General features: G+C 38.6%; 1 protein-coding gene across 4 annotated transcripts in view; it reads right to left on the bottom strand.

Moving 5' to 3' along the window:
• Positions 1–10,000, bottom strand: part of LOC135212101 (uncharacterized protein C05D11.1-like) — a 120,652-nt gene that overhangs the window by 57,199 nt on the left and 53,453 nt on the right. The window lies entirely within an intron of this gene.

Raw genomic sequence — 10,000 nt, 5'->3', positions numbered from 1 at the left:
TGGAAAAATAAATCCTTTAGTTTAATTTTCAAAGATGGTTACATTTGCTTGCCAGTGCTATGATAATATGTACTGTTTGTCGAAACGTCATCTATAAGAATTTATGGGCAATAAAACGCAAAATATATAATTGGATTGTCAAATCTTATAGTGCATCCAAACACCCACAACTTACTTCTGCCAGCATTACGTGTCCATAATTTAAAAAGGTTATGTCGATTTTATTTTCTTTACAACCGGCCGTTGTTGCACGATCGCATGCACCAGCTGTTTCATATATAATCCTGACAGTGTATTTTGATTTCCCAGTTACTAGCGTTATACAATTTCCTCCAGGAATCCTTCCTTCGCCGTCTCTTTGAACTCTAAGGATGGTGCTTTTGTCGCAATCATTCTATTGATGAGCGTGCAAGCACGTCAAAATTTTTCAGAAGGATTATTGGTATTGCACCCACATTTGCAAGAACATAAAAACAGCTTATCGGGCAAGAAAATTCTCTCTCTCTCTCTCTCTCTCTCTCTCTCTCTCTCTCTCTCTCTCTCTCTCTCTCTCTCTCTCTCTCTCTCCTGAACTTTTATTTAAGTGCCTTGTATTTGGATTTGTCCGAATTTGACATGAGCTCTACTTCTTGGAAAGTTATGTACCCTGAAGGAAATAATGTTTTTACTTCCATTGTAACGAAATGGAAATAAAAGTCATACCAATAAGAGATATACAGCTTTCCTTTTCCCCCACCTTCATTTAATTACTCATTAACGGAAACGTTTTCTGGTTTGCCCCCATTTACAGCATTTGCAATGAATATAAAAAATGACTCGGTCTGACATCTCAGACTGAGGTAGTCAAGATGTATATTATGTATTTAAACACAAACACAAGTACAATCGAAAATGAGCATTCTGCCCTGGATACTTTATCTAATCTCGCTTTTCTTTTAAAGTATTCTTAAAAGTTACAGATCTACATAATTCTGAATCACATTAAGATGTGATGCCTTTCCTATTGCAGTTTACAGTTACAGCAGAATAAATTACCCGAGGCTGCACATTACTTGAGAACCTCACTAAAAACTAGACAACTCGCCTGAATTATTTTCCATGGATCAGAATTCTTTGGTCCAATTCTACTGTGCAGTACTCTTTCAAGTGAACTGCAGCCGATAAAAAATTATCTGGTTCGGATATCGAAACTAGAAACTAAAATACTTGTTCACATACACACGCAAACTTCGTACATCGCTGCCTTACCAAGCTACAGTACCCGAGAGATAATGCTGGATGGTTTCCAGAGTCAGTCACTCGCACAGACCAGTTCATTCCTTCTTACTCAAGACCCTGGAATTCAATTTAAAAATGGTTTTGTAAATCCTTGAATTTAATAAGGTTGTTTACTATCGTTTTTGTAACTGAAGGATCTCATTACTTGTTCTTTTGTAGAAAAAAACAGAACCGGCATTCGTAAACTCGGGCAAATCAATCTAAATATCATCAACAGAAGCACGTGTATGGCTTACATAATATGCACTTATGATTGGGTATTGGCAGTAAATGAATGAACAATCTATGAATGAGTGCCTTTAAGTGATTCTAATGCAGTTTTTACTCTCTCTCCCTACTCTTCTATTATGCTTGAGGGTAATACCAACTCATATTATAAGAAAAGAAACACCAGGACCGAAGTCTGAGGAAACTTCGATCGCCTAAGGAAGGCGAGGTGGGAATGTACGTACAAGGGGATCGAGCCAACTCTCATTTATGGAAGTCAATTGTGGATGCTGAATATGAATGAAAGAAAAGAGGCTGGAGTTGTTGAGAAAAACTGTTTGCATCGTACACGAGACACACGAACAGTTTGTTGAGAGATATGGATGTACTAGAAGACCTAGGTACAAGCGTTCATGTAGGAGAAAGGAAGGATCAGAATATTTTGAAAATGTTTAGTCGCGTAGAGAGTGAAGGACATTAAGTTAGTGAAAAGAGTATATCGTTCAGAAGTGTTAGGGGGGAGGAAGCGAAGAAAAGATTTAAAGAGTTGCATACCTAGATCTAGCAAAACTTGTATTACAAAGGTAACCCTTTCATTTAAAAAAAAAAAGCAGTGACGCATGTAAAATAGAGGTGAATGTGCAGTATGGTAATATGGGTTCAACGTGCTGCTGGCGAGACTGATGCACAGATGTATGAATTTGTTAAGGCTGTCAAAGTTTTCTGCACAGGAAATTCACACACACACACACACACACACACACACACACACACACACACACACACACACACACACATATATATATATATATATATATATATATATATATATATCTATATATATAATATATAATATTCATATTATATATGGCCAAAAACGTGATAAGGCGTAAATTGCAATTCACAAAATCTAAGGGGATCAATTTAACAGATACCGGAAGTAAGTCGAGCCCATCATACAAATGGTCAGACTCTGGAGACAGGTACCTACAGATACACAAGACGTCCGCATCAAAAGGAACAAATGCCACTGCCTTACGCAGAGCCAAAAGTCTCCTTAGCATAGATAGCAGCGGCATGCCTCTTGGACATGAGAAAACTCCCATGTGCTTATCAAGATTCCCGAGAGCAGAATACGGTAGCATTAACATCACAGCGGCCAAGGAGCTCAACAAGACCTATCTGGATCAGACGGGTTGAATTCCTGTTGCACTGCACTGAACAACGTAGATATTCAGCCAGATCAGCTCCGAGCTTTGAATGCCAAGTTGTTCGTAGGATAAGTTGAAGCAATGCGTGGAATATTTCGTGGGAAATTAGTATTCGTTCGAGCTAAGGTCAAGAGGAACATTAGATCGAATATCTAGCTCTTAATTATCACGGCGTAAATATTAATCGTGTTTAAAGCTAGTTACTGATTGCTCAGTGCGAATGTGAAAAAAAGAAAGAAAGAGTAATGCTCGTCCTTCTTTCGACCAGACAAGCGAGAATCTTCTCAAAGCATTTTCCGTTTTCTAATATTTTCCTGCATGATTCAGCATTAACAAGGTCAAGTGTGAAGATCAACAGACCTTGAACGAAAAAGAAATGTAAAGAAACGCATTATTATTTCTCTTTCTACGCGCACTTCTGATTAACCGATCGTAATCATTTTATTGCATGTTCCATATTTTCTTTAAATATTAACCGTATTTCACAAAGTTTTTGACTGGCAAGAGGTAGTCATTTTGCCCTGATTTTCCTTTCATAGTTTTCAACCTAAGTTAGCAACTAAATTAGTGTTATCTAATTTAAAATTATTTGTCTTCCTTCTGTAGTTTTGAGGCTACATCCATACTTGGTAAGGAAAAAAGAAAGAAAAAAAAAAAGTCTTCCTTCTGTTCCTCGTTTTTCATGTGACATCGTCTTTAAAAAACGTGTCCTTAAGACATAAAGGTGCTTGGTACCTGTCCCTTCAAAATCGTTTCCTCGTATGACTAATTCATCGTGCCTACATGCATGATATGTCACAGCATGATTCAAAAGAGGCGGGTTTTTATTACATAAAAACATTCATTCAAAGACTGGTAGACAGATACATGAATGTCTATGATGCTTAAATGCGTATTTGGCGTATGTTGGTCCAAGGTAATGAATACAATACATGATAGGAAAAAATAGTAAGTGCACTTGAAAGATAATCCGGATTAACCTGGAAAATTGAGGGCAAGAATAGGTCAATGCTAAACGCCAACGGATATGTTCTAATGAAGGGGGTGAAGATTTGCTTAGAATATGTTGCTTGTGAGTTGCGCATGCTTGGTTATAAATACACACTTCCGCCCGTGCACACACACACACACACGTACGCATATATATATATATATATATATATAATATATATCTATATATATATATATATATATATATATATATGTGTGTGTGTGTGTGTGTGTGTGTGTGTGTGTGTGTATGTGTGTGTGTGTATGCTTTTTTTTCTTTCTTTTCTCCACCTTAAACTTCTCTTCACTAGAAAGCAAGTGCATTTATGGGGTGAGGTTGCCAGCCTCACGCCCTTTCCCTTTTGAACCGACAATGGGTCTTTTGACGAGAGCTGAAGCGGTGAGCATCACACTGCAGGATCCTAGACCAAATGTGCCAGTCTGACTACGACCTCCTCTCCAGCAGAGGAAGAAACTCCACAGCAATCCTTCGGGTCTTTCACCGAAACGAAAGGAGTCAGTTTTGTGAATGAAATAAAATATAGAATTTAGGCCAAAGGCCAAGCGCTTGGACATATAAGGGCATTCGGTGCTGAAATGTAAAATGACAGTAGATAGGTGTGAAAGGTTGAAACAAAAGGAAAACCCCACAGCTGTCCTAAGAAGCAAATGTTAGAAGAGGGTGGAAAGTCAGATGGGAGAGAGATTGTGCACGGAGCTACAGTAAAAGGAAGGGAAAGGGCTGCAGCTAGGGACCCAAGGAGCGCTGCAAAGCACCTTAAGTAATGCTTACAGTGCATCGCAATGAGTTGCACTAACGGCACAACACAAACACCCCCACCCCCCCACGAGACAGTTTTCTGAATCCCCGCTGCTGCACATCGCCCTGATCTCTCAATCAGTCGATTTCTTTGGCCATTTTCTCGTTTTACTTTCATTTCTATCTTTAACATTTGATTTCTTTTACTATAAAGCAACGTCGGCCTTGATATAACACTGCTGTTTCATTGTCATATAAGTAGGCTAGTGCCTTGACGTTACCCATAATTAATAGGCTGAAAGAGCCGAAGAAGGAACAGTAGAGTAGCAATTTTTGTAATAATTTTAGCCTTGGGGATAAGAAAAGGATCAGGAAACTGGGGCGCTGTCTTCAATCTGTTGCTGCAACAAGTGCACCAGGACAACTGATTACCCTACGAGACACACTACGCCTGTGTGAGTATGTGTATCAGCGTTTAAGCAAGCATCCTACCATTCTCATTACTCTAATCTTGAGATAATCTACGCAACAGTCATCACGGAGAGAGTAGGGCTGGTAATAATGAAGACAACAACGTCATATTCATTGAGTAGGGTGTTGTTGCTAGAGCATACAAACGCAGGTGCTGACTTCCGTCAATTGAGGAGCTCGCACTCGACTTCAGTTCCAAGTCGAGCGTTGAAGCTCGCATAAATCCTGCATCATTTTTGGAGGCAATGAATTCTAAGAACAGAGACTTTTTCTTGTCTGCACAAGTCAAAATGAATACAATTACAGCTGTCAAGTGGTAATTGGTATGCAAGTTCTTCAAGTAAATGGAGCCGGGGTACGTTTATAAGATTTTGCTGATACGTACCGTTGATTAAACGATCATTTAAATAGCATAACTTTGCCTTCCTCTTCTAAAGATATATTTGAAGCTAGTTAATTTACTGGTAGAACAACTTAAGTGTTACGACCACAAACGTCAATGGTTCAATTTTTTTGGAAACTTGTACATTTTCTTTACTTATTCAACTATATTAAGTAGCTATGTATTTATTTAAAGTTCTTATTTTCCCTGTCAATGGTCTGTTGACAATCTCTTAATGAATTTGGTAATTCATAAGGTGTGAAATTTAAAAATGGTTTTGACACCGAAAAGTTCAATGTCATAAAGATAAGTAGCTATCATCGCATCCTATCCGTTAGTAATAAAAACAATGATAAAGCGGTCCTTTAAAAAAGTTGCATTACAAAGCATGGCTGCATCAGCGGGCTTGATTTTACATTATACGATCTCGGCTCTTCTTCTTATTCTCTCCTCTTTGGGGTCCTATATATCACTTTAGGGCTCCCACATATTTATTTCACGAACAAATTTTTGTTCTAACTCTTAATCCAACGTAAATCCGACTCGCAGCTTTTATCAGGTCTGGCTGTGACAGAAGACAGGTACAAATGCATTTTTGTAATTGTATAGTTATGTAAATTCGCCTCAATAGGAGAAAAGGAATGCCTGATTGCGTCCGTACCTCTGAACGAAATTCTACAGTTATACCATTCTTAACCAATCTATGCACAACAGAGAAGAGAATGACAGTCATAAAATGAGGAAGGTAAATGTAAAAATAACTCCACAAATGCAGTATATATAATCCATAATGTCACTTAAATACTATTAATGAAAACAACAATTCTGCAGTAGTGATTTCTAAGTAAGCAGTTCGTATTTCGAACGAATTTCCCTTTTTGTTCTTTGAAACAAAATTAATGTAAAACGTCTCGAAAACTTTGGTATCATCACAAACGCAATAACGAATTTTAGCACTCTTTTACTTTGTTGGCGACGAGAAACGCATAGAATTTCCTGAATATATTTGTATCACTCCAAACATACTCATAGATATCATAGATTAGGCACGATATTCAGACATTATCCTGCTTGCTATGATTACGGCTCTCATAACCGTTTTGTGTTGAAGTGGCTTCATAGACATTATTCGTTCGTTATCTGTCAAAGCTACAGTGCATCCTATCGACACCATCAAGTACACATATAACGAAAGATCTCACCCTCTGGGAGAAGATCAAGTGTCACTTGGAGGCATCGCGTTTTCATGTAGGTTGGTGCGTATTACGACTGTCTTTAAAGAAACGGATAATAAATATGCAGCTTTTTATTCCAGTGTATATGCGTTACATAATGGCGAATTGAGATAACAAAAAAGCATATCTTTTCCGGTCGTTAATTCGCTGACATTTTCAGCGATCGTGAGAACGTCTGCTCAGCGAGCGCCGTATTTGAACGAAAATGCTACTTTTTGTTCGATTAATGCGGTCTTTCTGGAGCCCCTTCAATGCAATCACGCAAGCAAAGTCTATTACGTAATTGGTATTCGTTGGAGTCGATTTACTCATACTTATCTGCTCATTCTCTCATTCACATATTTACTCGTACGTGAATTTGCGACCGGAAGTCATTTGTTGTGTCTTCCCGCTCATCATTTTGCTTGTCGTTCATTCATGGACCAAAGACCACTCGGTTCAGTTTTGCCGTTGGGCAGTCACATGCGAGACCAGGATTCTCACTCATTTTTTTCGGAATGCTAGACATGAACTTAAAAAAAAAAAAAAAAAAAAAAAAAAAAAAAAAAAAAAAAAAAAAAAACAAGTCTGCTGAGGTGAGTCTATTAGCGATCCTGTTGTATATAAAAATTGCTTCGCGCTATGTGCAGCACAGCTGCACTGTAAGAGATAGCTACCATCGTTAATTGTGGTTTCCGAAAATTTCTTTTATGTCTGGACCACGCCCTTTGTATTCCTGACCTGCGAGGTATTAATTTTAAGAGATTTGTTCTATGATTTACGTGGCAGATCTGTCACTTCTCTGTAGACTGATTCCCCAGCAGCCGGTTCTATCCCTCACGTCATACCTGTAAAACCTCCTCCTCCTCCTCCCCCTCCCCCTACTCCTCACACACATCGAGGATCCTTTGCTGAGCAACTTGGGGTTCATTAAGAGGTTTGCCGCCTCCTGTCAACTTCTAACTTTTCTTTGCTTCCATTAAGCGGCCTTTGGATTCGCTTTTCAATTTTCGTAAGTGCATTCTTTAAGTCCTCCATCGTTCTCTTGACATGCGGAAATCTAGTTCGATGTTGGGCTTGCAATGAATCCCAGTCTTCTTTTCCTGTCCTGTTTGTATTAACGTCCTTGTGCTAAGCGTCGATGCCATCCTTGAACTCTTCGCATTTAATTATCAGTCAAAAAAAAAAAAAAAAGACTCTCTTCTTAGGAATAGTTGGATTTTCTTAGGCGTTTGTTACTCATTACTTTAGATACCTGCTACAAACAACATTACTGCAAACAAATCCACTACCTCATTCAGTAAGGTCTCCCCAGCGGGCCACATGGAAGCAATAATGGATACTAAAGTCAGGAAAATGCTAACGAGCTAGCAAGGTTGTTAGCAAGCTTTTATGAATACCAATTTAGTTGGCTACTACGTAGTTGGATACAAAGGATTTTGCAGCCTGCTAGGCATTAGCTGCCAACTAAACTGGTAACGATTTGGTTTCCGAGCTATCTTGTTAGCAACAAGGGCAAGTGCACTTAAATGTGCCAACGGCACTTTCATTGCCGATCTAAATAATCATCGGGCCCCTTCAAGTGGTAAGTACAAGTGTGTATCTCCACAAACATTCTGGGTATGCTGGTTCTCAAGGCGAGCTGAAACGTCAACAAACACGCCTGTTTGGTGGTGTGGAAGCGCTGTGTTATTATCCACGGGCCAAATTGGGCCGTGGGATTCCTCCTACATGTTGTATCTCCGGTTACGGTAGGTTCTTTCTACCTCTTATCAAACCATGACTGCAGATCACAATCTGCCAAACTGGCAACACGGACCGCTTTCAGCCCACAATTAACAGGTTCTGATACACGTGGCGTCGTCACTCAATGAAATTTCATGGTGTTTAATTCTCCAGTTAGTGCTTAAATCAACATGTCGAAACTATGGTATCAACCACTGTATCAAAGTTAAGCCCCGGTAGCAGCCTTCTGAGAAAATTCACTGGACTTTCATAGTTGTTTTACTCATCGACAAAGTTTGAACATCTTCGGTTCATAGATGGCAAGAAGTTCCGTGGTTGAGTGATGAGTGCAAAAAATTATTTGTTCTTTATCAGCATTGTAAAAAAAAAAAAATCTAACAATGCAATTGTCAGGTGACATGACAATTCAACTCTGAACACGTAGTCATGCACATCCGGCACACATACTGGCGTGCTTATATGAAACAAGTCTAGGTCTTATGTTAGTCAATGTGTACTTCTGTACATGCAAGTTGAACGCAAAATCACGACCTGTGGGTGACGATCGGATGGAATTAACGACCTGTCGGAAGAACTATTTATAAAACTCTAAAAAAGAAGACAATGGCGTGGCCTTTAAGGCTAACTATCATTACGGTGAGTGAGTAAGGGAAGCTGGCAACCGGAATCATGGTAGAAGAGTTGCCGGTCATTGTTAATTGTTATCACGGAGAATCTGCCGTGTGAAATCTGCAATGTAATTCCCCGACGTGGCTTCACAATATTAACAATGTTTTCAGGGAGAGGGGAAAAAATCATTCTGCTTCAAACAGAAAGAAAAACTGACTCCAATAACCGGTTTAGAGGAAACAACACCTGGAACGGAGACCCTGACATGCGGCCCCCCCCTAAAAAAAAAAAAAAAAAAAAAAGGCAGATAGACATGAAAATTTGTTCTGGTCCAAGGACAGTTCAATCAAACAGCAACCACAAAGACACAGAAAAAACACAGGACTGAGCCTCAATAGCTTTGTTAAACTTTACTGTATCAAATCCTCTGTTTTAAAAATTGTCTTGGAAATAAAGTTGACCAAAACAGCAGACCCAGCTGTACTTGCGTGAAGAATATCTCCATGATGTTACGGATAGGACACAGATTTCAAAATCTGGACTATGCAATAATTTTGTATAATATATAATATTATATATATATATATATATATATATATTATATATATATATATATATATATATATATATATATATATATTACGCGTCATCTACGAAAATCACGAATCTTTCGTTTTACGGTTATGATTTAGGATCGCCATACTTATACTCATAACCAAGAGATAAATTGGGGAAAGCAATTAAAAACCCACCTATTTAAAATGTTGTAAATTGAAAATAAATTTTTTTCTTCATTCTTCTTCACGTTCACTTTTATTTTAGATTGTTTCACACTGTGACTTATAAAAAAAATCTCCCACAATATCAGGGCGTTCCACTTGAATAAGTTGACCTATGCGACGGTTTCTTCTTGGACCGATATAATGTCAATTAATGGCCACATTAAATTTAGCTCATGGTAGGAGGAAGGGGAAGGCAGCTGGGTGTGTGTGTCAGGAATAACGTGAAAATCGCGATTCACAAACGTTCATTCTCGCCACTGAATTCGGACGAGCCTTTCGAAACGAAAGTAGTTTGTAATGCTTACTGACCCGCAAAACAACACCGATACTACTACTACTACTACTACTAT

This window comes from Macrobrachium nipponense, chromosome 40, assembly GCF_015104395.2.
Source record: "Macrobrachium nipponense isolate FS-2020 chromosome 40, ASM1510439v2, whole genome shotgun sequence".
In the NCBI taxonomy this organism is placed as follows: Eukaryota; Metazoa; Arthropoda; class Malacostraca; order Decapoda; family Palaemonidae; genus Macrobrachium; species Macrobrachium nipponense.
Note: the sequence above shows the minus strand (reverse complement) of the source record. Positions and strands in the feature narration are given on the sequence as shown.